A 15,115-nucleotide genomic window follows, 5' to 3' on the forward strand; every position below is an offset into this window, starting at 1 on the left:
CGATAAAGATAAGAAATTTCCCACAATTACCCAAGTGTTCAAGATTCTTGAAGACCAATACAGGTGTGTAATGTATGTTAATTTTATGCACTAATTAACCACTCAATCAGTTTCAAAAAACAAACAAATTGGGTGTGTAAGGTTTTTGTGGCAAGAATATCTTATGAGCATCTATGGTGAGGAAACAATTGTAAGGTTTTTGAGTTCAATAACAAATGCAAAACACGTCAAAATGATTTATAAGATAGCAAATGCCAACCAAATACTTTTTATTTCCCATGTTTGTGTCAAACCCATGACAATAGAGCTACCATCCAGTCCGGTTCAAATATCGAACCATTGGTTCAATTCTACACTATCATTTCAAGAAAAAAGAACTCGAGACATTATGCTCTCAGTTGGAGGCTGCGACAATGCCATATGCTCAATCAGATCCAACACCCGATTGCTGCACAAATCAATTTTAAACACTCACTAAGTAACCCACAATCCCACAACAGGCAGCCAGACGGGCCCGAATGACAAAGAGCAAGACATGCTTTGTTACCTGTAACCCCACTCATTGTCGTACCAGGACACCAGCTTCACAAATGATGCACTTAGCCCTATGCTGGCCTTTGCATCAAAGATACTTGACCTGCAAAATGGTCAAAGTCAACATCTTCATCAGTCTACTCAAATATAAAAAAGTCAAAAGCCAAAATGAACCCTAAAATGACCTGGAATCGTCAACAAAATCATTGGAGACAACGTCTTCATTAGTGTACCCAAGGATTCCTTGCATGGGACCCTCAGAAGCATACCTTCAATACAAAGAGACCGTTATGAGGCAACTTGCTAAGTATGCGATAACTACAATAGACTTAATAGTGTAATATTAGATGGCATACTTTATTGCAGCTTTAACGTCTTCATAAGAAGCACTCTTCTCAAGTCGACAAGTTAAATCCACAACAGAAACATTAGCTGTCGTGACTCTAAAGGCCATAGGTCAATTTTCCATTTAGTTCTGGTAACGCCTTCCCAACAGCCTGTAATTTTACATAAAACAATAAAACTTATGTGTTCACAATCTCTTTTCATCTTCGAACAGCCCAAATAATTGCAAATTTCAGAAATTAAGCATATGCAAAGTAAGAAATTAAAAAGTTTTCACTTTTAACCGATCAGATAATTTAAAAATGTGTGTTAGTTGAAGACCCTTGTATAGTTGTATACCTTAGCACCAGTTGAACTGGGGATGATATTTTGTGCAGCACCACGACCTCCACGCCAGTCCTTCATTGAAGGCCCATCAACGGTTTTTTATGTAGCTGAACAATTATGGACAAAATAATATAATCATGATTTTTAATAAATGAAAGGAAGGAAGACGGTTTATAATTTTTAAACATGTACATGCACAAACATAAACAGACCTGTGGTTGCTTGCACAGTTGTCATCAGACCTTCAACAATACCAAACTCCTCATGAACCACCTGTACAAGTGGAGCATTTCAACATCAGCAAGACTATTTTAATTTGTAAATGCTGTTCTGTTTAAACCACGAGGCCCACAAATCACAATTGCAGAAAACTAAAATTAAGTTGTACCTTGGTCAAAGGAGCCAAGCAATTAGTGGTGCAGCTTGCGTTGGATACAACATCCATGTTTGGCTTGTAGGTGGTCTCGTTAACTCCTACAACAAACATAGGTGCATCAACTGATGGAGGTGAGATCACCATCCTCTTTGCACCACCCTGCACGTTGACAAAAAAGTCAACCTATGGGTATAAATGTCCTTTAAAAGTTTAAGTAAACAAAACCGTGATTTTTTACCTTCTTGTGTGCTGAAGCCTTATCAAGAGTTGTAAAAACGCCAGAAGACTCTACAACATAGTCAGCTCCAAATTCACCCCAAGGGATGGTTGTAGGGTCTCTGAACACGCATGAACTTAACGTTTAGGGTAAAACAAATAGAAGCTCATTTCACAAGTAACAAAGGTAAAAAAAAGCTATTAACCAAACGAAGACCACTTATATACCTTTGACTAGTAACTTTAATATGCTTCCCATTGATTTCCAAAGTGGATTCATCAACAACCGTGATAGTTCCTTTAAATGGGCCATGTGTAGAATCATACTTCAACATGTAAGCCTGGAGAAGACATTCATTTCATGGATATCTTTCAAATACACTTTTATAACCCTCACATCTACTTATGTCCTATTAACGTTTAGTTGTATGTTACTATGTTTCATTGCATGACATTTAAAAGGCCAGAGTTTGATGCACCGTCGAGCAATATTTGGACTTAAAAGTGACAAAACATTAGACCAATCACTAATCAAAAGGAATCATAGTTATTGTAAAGTTCATCCTTACCATGTACTTGGAATCAATAAAAGGGTCGTTGACCGCAACAACCTCGATATCATCTCTAATGTTGCTATTCTCGATACCAGCCTTCCAATTCTTCTAAAACCTGCAAGGTTAACACGACAATGCTCTTCAATATCCATGCTTATAGACCGTAACAAACAAAATGATATACATGTTCACTTTCATAAGATAAAGTAATTTGTCAAAACTGAAGCCCAAATTTCAATCTCATACACCTTAAATGTGCACAATTAGCACATAAATTACCTTAATATCACATCACCATCCTTAGAAAGAAGAATTAAAAACAACAATAACATACCATTAATTCCAACCTTAGTCTTCCCACCAGTACCAGACTCTATAAAACAATCAATTTGTCAACTATGTTTTTGATCTAAATTGATCAGTAACAACATAATGAATAAAAGAGATGATTAGTTCCATATTCGTATAACCACATCTTAAATTCTGAAATTACCTTAAATAGTAGATCAATTAAAAAAACTCATAATCTTACCCACTCATTTAGCCATGGCTAAATAATTAGTTCCATCTTCGTATGACCACATCTTAAATTCTGAAATTCTAATTTAAAATCCACATATATTAATTTCAAATTCCCAGATTCTACACCAACTTTCTAACTAAAACTAAACCCAGTTACATAATTAGTTAATTACATATATACTTCAAATATCAATTAAAGATTCAGAAAAGATATATAGATTGAAGATGAAAAAACCCTAGATGCGAACGAATGCAAAACCAAAACAAATCCAAAACAAATCATCATTAAATGTTAAACAATAACCAAATCAAGATGTTAAAAGAAAGAAATCAGGTTCGTACCTTGTTATTGAAGATCTTTCAGTGATGCGAATTAGGGTTCGAAGTAATGTTGATACCTCTTCACACAGGATCGATTGAAAGGGAAAGCAGAGGAATCGCCGATTAGGGTTGGTCGGAAGATGAATCGCCGATTAGGGTTTCGCAGAGGGTGTATGATAGATTTTGAGAGAATGAGAGAGAGAGTATAGCGTATGTGAGAAGCCAAATTCAATCGGACACTTAGAGCAATGCCACATGTCCTCTCATTTAAGATATGCCACATGTATGCTTAGGTGGATACTTATTTGACATCAACCATAGGGTGACATGTGTCCCCTAATGGTTTGCTTTATTGAAGACTAGGTTATAACCTGTGAATACTCATGGGTTGTTAATCTATCTTTGTACAAAAAAATACATACATATATATTAATAAATGAAAAATTGCATGATGAATAAGGTGGATGAATAAATGATAAGAACGTCTATATAAGTAAAAATTAATAAAATGTAATACTGAGAACAACAAACTTCTCTTTTATTCGTTCATAATCATAGCATAAATCTATATGCAAAGTAAGAATTAATACAAACATATAATAAAGAAATAAAAATAATTATAACATCAACATACCCAAGAATTCATCTTGTTGTTTGATAGAAAACGTAAAAAAACAGTTAAGCATCTTCCTTGATAATAAACCTTTGAATTGGATGAAGATGCTTTAGGTATTATCTATATTTATAAGAAAAAGTTATTTAAAGACAAATAATATGTAAAACCATGGTTATTCTATTTTCCATATATAATGAAAATTGTTAAACTTTTATTACACATATTTAACAAATTTATTTAAATATAGAGATACAAATCTATGATGCAATTATCATTAATAAGCAAATGTAAATAATTACTATAATTAAAAATCAAAAAAAAAATGCAACCGTTTGTATTAGAAGATTATAAAATAAATAAATGAATGGGTTAACTTTATAGGTAATAGATATTTGATCATTACAATCTACATTTATCAACACATCCATCAACTCACCAATCTTCATAATCTCTAGTGACCTCGATGCTACCATTTTTTTTTATTTTGCATCTTCCATCACATGTGAAAAGTTTGACCCTTTATAAATAAATGAGTCTATATATAACATGTGAAATTGGTAAAACAAAATATTACCTATTACCAATGAAGTCTGGTCTTTCAATTAGCATACTACCTAATACCATGTAACTTCAACTCTCCCACTTAAAAGTACATTGAAAAATCTATAAACCACCTATTTATATAAAGATACCAACGAAAATCTATAAACCACGTATTTATATAAAGATGTCAGTTTTATGCTTAAACATATAATTATTTCAAGACTATTATATTGTTTTAAATTTTCACTAAAGTTTGGTACAACTATTTCCTACTAATCACATTCCACATAAAAGTCTGGGTAAATGATTAATTCTATTAATATAGGAATTATCACTCGCGAACTTTGCGGGTTGGACCATTTAAATTTTATCAAACACAAATGTATATACATTTTTAAAAAAGATATTGGATTTAAATAACCTGAGCTTTCATCAATTGGTCGATAACACTCTCAACTTTCGATTTGTACCACACCACTCTCAACTTTTAACTTATTAGCCAATAGTACTCCAAACTAACCTAGTTTGCTGACATCAATTGCCACGTCACCAAACCAGTGCCACGTTAGCTACCACATCATCAAAAACCCAAGCTAGATGCCACGGTAGCTGCCACATCATCATAAAAGCTAACTCAGACGCCACGTCAGCTGCCACATCATCAATTTTTTTGACTTCAAATGCCATGTCACCACAGAAGTTCCACATCAACAAAAAACTAACTGGGTTAAAGTTTAGTTAGTTCGGAAGTGCTTTCAGACAATATATTGAAAGTTGGTAGTAGTGTGATACAAATCGAAAGTTGGGAGTACTATCGGTCAGTTGATGAAAATTAGGGTTATTTAAATCTAATATTCCTTTTTTAAAATGTAGAATGCATGATGATCAAGATATACTAATTAAAGTAACATATATTAATTATTATCATATTACATTTTGTTTATTTTGACAATAAAATTTAAGAAAATAGTGTTTTAAAGGATTAAGTTAGGTACTTTTTAGGTGTTTATACTATATCTTTTATCAATGATAACACAACAATAATATTCCATATAAGTAAATATATATGATTGTATAAAGGATACAGTGATGCGAATTAGGGTTCGAAGTAATGTTGATACCTCTTCACACAGGATCGATTGAAAGGGAAAGCAGAGGAATCGCCGATTAGGGTCGGTCGGAAGATGAATCGCCGATTAGGGTTTCGCAGAGGGTGTATGATAGATTTTGAGAGAATGAGAGAATGAGAGAGAGAGAGTATAGCGTATGTGAGAAGCCAAATTCAATCGGACACTTAGAGCAATGCCACATGTCCTCTCATTTGAGATATGCCACATGTATGCCTAGGTGGATACTTATTTGGCATCAACCATAGGGTGACATGTGTCCCCCAATGGTTTGCTTTATCGAAGATATAGATTTTCTAAATTTAATAATCATCAACTACCATGTAATAAGTTAATTTTCTCTCATGCAATAAATATAATTTAATTATATATACTTATTTTTTAATTTGTTCAATTATCATTATCACTATCATCCCTTTATTAAATTTAGAAGATTATGAATAGTATACTTGCCATGTGGCATGATGCTATAGGTTCTTGATTTTTTTTCTAGTTTTTTTATAATTGTTATTGTATATAGACCTTTTAGTTTGCTCAATTGTTGTACTTGGACAATTTGATAAAGTGGTTTGAATGGAGCCACTTTAGCGTCGGTTCAAGTCCCACCACTTTCTATTTTTTATCTTTTGCTATTCCCTTATCTAATGTGGCTTCTTCCATTCCTCTCTAAAATCTCTCACATTCTCTCTCTCTTAAAGGTTGCTCTCATCGGAGCATCAAATGTATTTCTTTGATTTCAATCATTTCCTAAGAGATGCGACTTTTGAGAGAAACGGATGTGTGACACCTCTGTTGCTCTCTGCCTCTGGCTTTGATTTTTTTTCGTTTTTGTCGATGTTGTTAACAATCTGACTGTGATGATGTGGTTATGAGTTTGGATTTTTTCAGAATTAGGGTATGATGATTCTGAGCCTTATGAGTTTTAAAGATTAAAGCATGTTATAGGTCTGAATTTGGTTATTGCTTCATTCGTTTTTTTTTTCAGGAACGAAGAATGGATGTTGTGGACTAGGGGTGTGCATGGGTCGGTTTTGGCCTAAAACCATAACCAAAAGCACGATGTCGGTTAATGGATAACCATAACCGATCGGTTACGGTGGTTATGGTTAATCGGTTTTAACGGTTATAACGGGTCGGTTATGGGTGGTTAACCGTGTATTTAGCCTATCTAAAAATAGCTTAATTTTTTACATGGAATAAATTGTTATTACATATTTGTATATATTAGTATGTTGCACAATATGAAAAATACATTATAATCTGTAATATTAATATCGATTCTTACCGAATATTCAAATAAAGTGATAAGATATATTCCATAAATTCAAATAAACAATCATCTATTAAAAAATAGTGAAAAGTCCTAAATCCTATAAAAGATTTATTACATGTCAGTTCGGTTCGGTTATGGTGGGCATGGAAACGTTGATAACCATAACCGACTCGCTACTTTCGGTTTTTAGAAAAACCATCAACCGACCCACCGGTTTTTTATTTGGTTCGGTTTGTCGGTTAATTCGGTTATGGTTCGGTTAATTCGGTTTTTTGCACACCCCTATTGTGAACTATTAGGTCCAAATACGGAACAACCAGTCAAGTTTCATAGTCTGTTTCGATTAAGATTGAAACATGCATGTGTTTGTGGCTGTTTAAAAGACCGATTGGACTGATCCAATTGCTATATCCGAGTTTGACTAAGAACTGGTGTCTAACATGTCTGATGGTGTTTTAATTTTTAGTGATTCAAGAACTATATTGTTTTGATTGATTTAATTTAGTAAGACTCTGTTTTGTAGGTGTGTTTGATAAGGTGTTGAAGGATGGTTAAAACCCTAATTGAAAATATATTTTGGGTTGAGCAGATTGATCCAGATAGCAAGAAATTTCACTAAGGTTATTTATTTGTTTCCGCTTAGGCTGGGGGTGTGGTTTAAAGCCTCTAGGGGCTTTATCACGCCATGTAAACGCCAAATAGATTTTGGGATAAAAATGATGCCCCCTTTAACAATGATGGTGTGGGATAAGAGCATTCACATCCATCTCACCATATTTTCTTCCTAAATTACACTAAAAAACACCACAGTTTCTCTGTCCTTTTCAATTAAATAATATTTTTTATACCTTTATTAATATCTTTTCTTTCTCCTCCACTCACAACACTTTCAAAATATATTAAAAAATTATAGGGGGTGACCAGTGTCCCCCCAAATATACAGATGAACAGTAACATTTTCTCTCTTCTCCACTCACAACCACTTTTTATACTCTTTATATTTTAAAAACACCACACACAGAATTTGATGCCCGTGAATGCTCTAAAGCCACACTACCCCCCCCCCCCAAATTAAATATTAAAAAAGAAAGAAATAAACAAAATCTCATTGGTCAAGAAGCACGGGGCCCACCAGATGCAGCCATTCACGCCCACTATCTCTTTGGCGAAGGTTAAGGATAGCGCCCCTTTGACGCTAAGGAAATAGGGAAGGGGCGCTATGGAGCGTTATAAAGGGTGAGGTGGTAAGGGCACGAGTCCACACCACCTGGCCTTAAAGTTTTTATATTTATTCAATTAGAATATATATTGAAGAGTAGTTAAAATAGTGGTTTGTTTGGGAGGTAAAATGTAGAATGTGGTTCGTGAATGTCATTATACTACAACTTAAATAATTTGTTCAACCTTATATTTAGTTTTGCAATATTTAGAACATGAAAGGTGTTGTTTACTTTTTTTGTTCGCTATTGTGTGCGCCAAACGACTATTTTGATTTGTTTAAAATTGTAAACAACAACTTTACTTCGTATAATTCCATTTATAGCAAAGCTACTAATAGGGTATAAGGAGGGTGTGATGTAGGCAAGCCTTATATCTATTGTCACACCCCAACCAATGGCGGAATCATCGGGGCATGGCACTGAGCGAAACAGATTGTCCAGAAGTTTCCACAACAACTATCATTACCATTCAGTTTAAATAATACGTCCCATACCGTATTCCAAATAGTAAAACAAATTATTACAGATAAACATCTAGGCAAGTATTCTGTTCCGACAACTCAGATTCAAATAAAATAAAATATAAATATTGTTCAAATGCTTCTAGAGACTAGATCTGCAAGATCTACAGACAACTATGCTCTAGACGCTTATTTTAAGCTCGCCTTCCTAGCAGATAAGCATCCTAATTGCCTGTCACATATGTTAAAATAAAGTCAATACATATAATGTAAAGGTGAGCATACAAGTTTGATAATAGCATATAGAGTTCGAAATAGTTTACGCATAACCAGCACGTACACAGAGGAAAACGAAGCATGTTAATTATCGACATGGATCTATCGATACCAATGACTGCGGGTTGACTGCCCGAGGCAGTTCGCAATACATGATTACCACTGTAATCCATGCAAGTAATTGTCCTTAACAACCCCCGTGTGAACGGGTGCGGAGTCCAAACTATAGTACTATGTCGTTAAGGCAGGTAGAGAGCATTCCACGTGTAAACATAACAACAAGCATTCATTTAGTCACGTAATACATGCAGTAACGGTTAGCGTATAAAGTAATTGAGTAGTGTGTTCGATTGTGATTTAGAATAAGTAACGTATGTAACACCCAAAAGTGCTAAAGCAAAAAGTGTTCGAGTATACTCACAGCGGTTGATGAATTCAAGGGAGCGCTTGAGAGTAGGATTAGCCTGAATAGTTCGATAGTATAAGGATGAGTGACGCGTGAAACGGATACAAGTGTTGATGGGTCGAACAGCCTGGTCGATCGGACGGTAGGTTCGATCGGACGGCTTGTTCGTTCGGTTTGACAGTCCGTTCAGACAGCCTGCCCGGTCGGTCGATAAGCCGAGCGGCTTGGCTGTTCGAGTGGATTGTTTCTTCCTTTGAGTAGGATGTGTTTGTGTATGATGGTTTGAACTTTTGAGGTTTTTGTTGCAGTATTTTAAAACATTGAAGTATCCTTACCTTTCAGGTCGATCGATCGAACGGGTCGTTCGATCGGTCGGCTTAACCGATCGGTCAGGTACTTCAGTAATCAAGTTCTCAGCAGGGTGTCACCTGATCGGACGGTATGTTCGATCGGTTGGCACTCCACTGCTTCGAACAAGTTAAAAATCGATTAGGTGTAGAAGCATAGTATCTCATGATCCGAAGAGTAATGTATTCAAACAGTAGTTCGATCGAACAGCACTTCGTTCAATACTAGACTTCATGAAATTGTTAAAGAGTGGGGCCACATGTTAGCCGGTCGGCTGTCCCGGTCGATCGGCTGGCATGTCCGATCGGCTGGACTGTCCGATCGGACAGTCAGACCGGTCGGTCAGCTTTCTGACCTGGTCATCCTGTTCGTCTAACACTTGGCAGTTGTGAATTGTTTGTCGTTATATCGAGGTATTTTGACAACGAGTTAAACCATAGAACCCTCGTTCTTACTTGTTTCTCCTGCTCGGATAGGAATCACCCAAATCCGGCCAATGAACGGTTCGGAATGGAGTTTAAAGTTTTAACCCGAAATCGGTGAACCTCGTAGATAGAATCCGAATCTTGAACCACACAACTATTAGCATGATTAGTGAGTTGGCTCAAGCTCCGTTTCTACCGGTTTGAAGGCATTGAGTGTAAAAGAGTTGAAAGAAAGTTGGAAAATCCTTCTTTCAATCCTTCACACCGTGTAAATGTTCAGATCTGTGATGGATCCTTGTTTGTTTATGTGGAAATCGGCTAGATCCAAGTGGTTCTTGGTGGATTGAGGCCAAAACATGAAGTTCTTCGAGAACACCATGATGACATCATCCTAGAACACTTGAATCTTGATGATTTCACGGTTAAAAAGTAAGATTTGAAAGATAGAAAGGTGTAGGAGTATGCATAGATCAATAAAGTACAAGATTTAGGACGGAATCTTACCGGGATTGAGGGAAATCTGAGAAAGAGTGAAGAACACAAGCTGGTCGGTCAAAGAGTTTCCAAAAGTGGAAAGAATGACAATGACAGGGCTATTTATAGGCTTCCCAAAGAGGAAAGAGCTGGCCGATCGGCCAGGCATCCCGATCGGATAGCCTGCTCGATCGAACAGTCCGTCCGATCGGCTGGGCTGTTCGATCGGCTGAAAGCCTGATCGATCAACAGCCTGTTTTGAGCGTTCGGTGCGATGATTTCTGATATTTCAATTTCGATTGAAGACGATACGAATATGATAAAGTTTCCTATTCAAATTACTTTTAATCCCAACCATTATATCTAACATACAAGCATCTATATCTCACACTATCTTTTCCCCACCATTTATCATAATTCGATTTCGATTGAGTTCGATTGAGTTTCGAGTTTCGATTCGATTGCTCACCTCACACAATATAAAGTAAACACACACAAGTAACACATAAGGCACACACACACGTATAATAACACCAAAGATGCATAATTCGAGTTTCGAGTTCGATTGATGATTTGATTAGCTTGATTATTGATTGATTAACTTTATCGCATTGTTACTTCCTACTATTCAAGGTCGTAAAACGTTTCGCGTCGATTAAGCATTCGATTACTTCGATTCTTTGATTAACAACACTTACTCCACATAATACAACTAAAACAAAACGTAAAATAGACTAATTACAGTCAAAGAAGTCAGTCTTGACTTTGACTTTGACTTTGACTTTGAGATTTGAAAACACAGGGTGTCACATCTATCCCAAGGAATAGATAGGCTACTTTCAATGAGACCCTCGGCTCCAAAAAACATAACAAGACATAAGATTTTATAGTGAAAATAAGTATTATATGTGTTGCGTACTGCTTTTGTTTGTTATCATTTGCTTACACGTGTCAGTTTTCCCTTTATACACTTTTATGTTTTTTTGTACATTTCCTATGTATGAGTCAGGTCACATATAAATACTTTTATGATTGTACAGTATAAATTTGATTACTTAACATTCTTAACATTTTGATCCAACTACGATGCTATTGAGTTAAATCGGATATGTCAAAACACGCATTTTCATATGGTATACGCATCACATAACGCTTGAACTAATTCGTTCAATATTTGCAATATACACACGCCGCAACACGCGTGGGTCTAATAACTAGTTTTATTTACAAGCAAACATGAGTTTTTATTACTAACAGCAAAGCATGAAATCTTTACTTACGCAACTCCTATTATAAACAATCAGATCATATCACTAATCGAACTAATGCAAGCCCAACTTAATTAGGTGGCCCAAAACCAATTAATAAAGTAAGTCATTCGACGATGGGTGTGAGCTCAGTGGCGGATCTAGAAAACCCTTTAGGGGCAACATTTCAAAGAAAAGGGGTGACGAAATAGAAAAAAACGTCAAAATTTTTCAAAATTTAAATTAAATTTACACTACCGTCGGAACGTTAAGGGACAACGTAGGTTACCCCTTATTAAGAGGTACATCCGCCACTGTGTGAGCCACAATTTAAAGCGGGTAACGGGTTGGGCCCCAATGGCAGCGGGGTCAGGCTTTGGTAAAACGGTTCGGGTCGGTTCAACACAAAAGGATTTGGTTTCAAATTACCGTTTGCACACTATAAATTAGGTAAGTGTAAAATTAATTTTGTGGAATAAAATAAGTACATAAATTAATTTATAAACTCGAAACTAATGGTTTTTACCTTGAGATTTTGGATTGTCATACTAAAGATGCTATCGGATCAGTTAGCAAATATCAATGCTCCAATCACGAACCACCGGCAATGAGAATGTAATCAAGTGTGACAAAATACTCTTATTAAGCAAATTTTTAGCAACATATAACATGTGTAAAATATGAGCCAAAACTTTGAATTATAAGATTATGTTGCACCTTACGAAAAGTGATACTCAATTTGATTCTTGAATCCACATATAACTTTTATTTTTTGTTTGTTTCGATGTCTTTTGCTTTACTTCCAAATAATTTCATATGCTTTATATAAAGTAAAAGAGGTAGACGAACATGGATAAATTAAGATTTTTTTCATTCAAAACCACTTAAGAAAATTGATACGATCGGAATACACATGTTGTGAATTCTTATACATTCTATATTTTTTTGGTTAAAAATACTAATTTACCCATGATGCGAATTATTAATTTACACATGGGACCACTTTAAAAAAAAATCGAACTCATTATTCCACTCACGAAAGTAAGACCGTGGTGGGTTATAACTTTGTGGTCCATGGCATGGTCTTAGGTGGCCTTCAGCCAGCCATGGTGTGGAACACCATGCCGCCATAGGCGTGGCCATGGCGTTCTTAGTTTGGTGTGGAGAATTCCAATTGCATGTAGCTTGAATGTGAGTTAACAAAATTATCTTTTTCGTTTTTTAGTCAAAACTCAAAAATAAACATATCACGGGTGTGGAGCTTGGATATGTAAAGTACAACCACACCTCCCATATTTGAAAACCGTATGAAAATAATGTTATACCTACGTGACATTTTCCATACCAAATCTCCACATGACCACACCTCATGGTCTAATCATTAGGTATGCCTGCGACTTATCTTTATTCTTTGAAAGTTCTTATTATTCTACACCCTGAAGTTTTTAGTGTTAGAGATTAAACAAAATATCCTACAAATCCTTACAGTTTAAGAAAATGATGACGTTAAATACCCTACTAAAAGTTTTTCTAATCAAATAATCAACCAAACACTCTCTAGTATTACAACATATGGATATACACTTCAAATTCGTACTCCTCATTTGAAAGCGAAATATTTTGTCAAGTACACACCTACCTAATGCATCAAATGAATTATAATATTTATAACATTTTGATTTACCTTTTGTTTAATATTTGTATGCTAAAAACTCCAATAACTTCAATCAATTATTGTTATTTTTTCAACTACTAATCGTAGCTAACAAACCAAATAGATAATAACCATTAATCACCACCAACAATTAAATACATAATGTCAAGAGTAACAATAAAATTTGTTACATGCCATCAAAATAATAACAAATCTCTTATTTGTACCACATCCGTTCCCATTTTCTCATCTTCATAGGATGAGTAGGTTGGATAATAGATCAAACACGAAATTATCTATGCATACAATCTTTAGTATGGTCAAAACGTGATGGGCTGCAAATATTTTTATATTTTTCCTTTTCCTCTATGTTATAAACGATTATAGTTTTGCCATGAGTACAAAATTATATTGGTAGTGATATCTAATTATCTAAATAGATTGTGCTCTGTTCCACAACCGTTTCAAACCAATTATCAAGTAGACAACAATTCATACAAGTCGATTGTGTTGCAGAAGCTTACATGAGTTAATTAACAATAATAACCGACTCTATTAGGTAACTATGTGTGTTAGCTATGTCAATCTCTTCTCAATGTAGTTTTTAGCGGTTTCAATTGTTATATACTATCCATAAACTTTTGGTTTACTTTTTGTTTAATATTTGCCTTCCCTTGAACCATGGGTTATATGTGCTAGAAAAGATTATAGTCTTGTATAATTCTATACTCACAAGTCACACCTCCTATCTTGTAATAACGTTTATATTCAACATGTGATTTTAAGTAAACTCAACTAAAGTAAAATGACCTTGATGTTGGGCCAGACCTATAAGCTTTTAAATCTAGACAATGACCTAGAGCCTCCAAAAAATAGGGCCTCAATTTTTTTAAAAATCTTTATATAGCATATATGTATTAGGCTCAAATGAACAAAATAAAAACAAAATTTATTGCAAGGCTCAATTGAAAAAAATCACTTTTAAAATAAAAGAGGCCCAATTCCAAATCCAAGCAATATGTAATTCATGTTTATTTTAGGCCGACATAGTCATTCTCGCTTTCTATAACGTCGCACATGCTCATTCCGCTCAATGGAGTCACGGATTGGGAAGAAGTCAGAGGCCAAATTAGGAGAAATTAGTGGTGTCGTAAAGATAATGCAGGTTGGTTAACAGCTATTTTTATACTAATTTCTATATATTTTGATTCACTCAATCATTGTTTGCCCTAAATTCCTAATTTATACTTTGAAGTTGAACTGATGTTTTCTTTATACCAATTTAAAGGGTCCCAACCTTTATAGTTTGCTTATGGCCTTTAAAAAACGTTAGGCTGACTCTACCTTGATGGAAGTAAATTTACTTGACAAAATGAAAGCTAATATTACATCAAAAGTCACAAAGGGGACATATATATTTTGGATCAGAAAGACAAAAGGAAACTAATATTGTTTTTGTTTTTGTGTTGGGTTCGCTTGATGTTCATAGTTTTAAATTGGGGTAACTTTGTAGAATAGTAACCAAGTTTTAAAAGTGTTCCAATTAGATCACTCAAGTTTCAAAAGTGTTTCAATCAGGTCACTCAACATTCATTTTTCATTAAAAATAAAGGTTTTTTCATCCATTTCATAAGTAACCATGGTGATGTAGATTTTTGTTTCTTTTTTCCCTTTTATTTGATGCTAACTTTGAGTGATGACGTGAATTGTAACTTGTTTTTTTAATTTTTAATGTAATTAGAGTGTTTTTATTTTTAATAATTATAATTTCATATATTAAAATAATCCGACCCCAACATCTTGTTCTTCATTTTTAACTTGACACATAGAAAAAAGGACATGACTCGATT

At 34.7% G+C, this 15,115-nt stretch overlaps 1 pseudogene; it reads right to left on the minus strand.

Moving 5' to 3' along the window:
- Positions 1-226: 226 nt before the first annotated feature.
- On the minus strand, positions 227-2,504 carry LOC110912545 (annotated as a pseudogene).
- Positions 2,505-15,115: the final 12,611 nt, after the last annotated feature.

Source organism: Helianthus annuus, chromosome 16 (assembly GCF_002127325.2).
Source record: "Helianthus annuus cultivar XRQ/B chromosome 16, HanXRQr2.0-SUNRISE, whole genome shotgun sequence".
In the NCBI taxonomy this organism is placed as follows: Eukaryota; Viridiplantae; Streptophyta; class Magnoliopsida; order Asterales; family Asteraceae; genus Helianthus; species Helianthus annuus.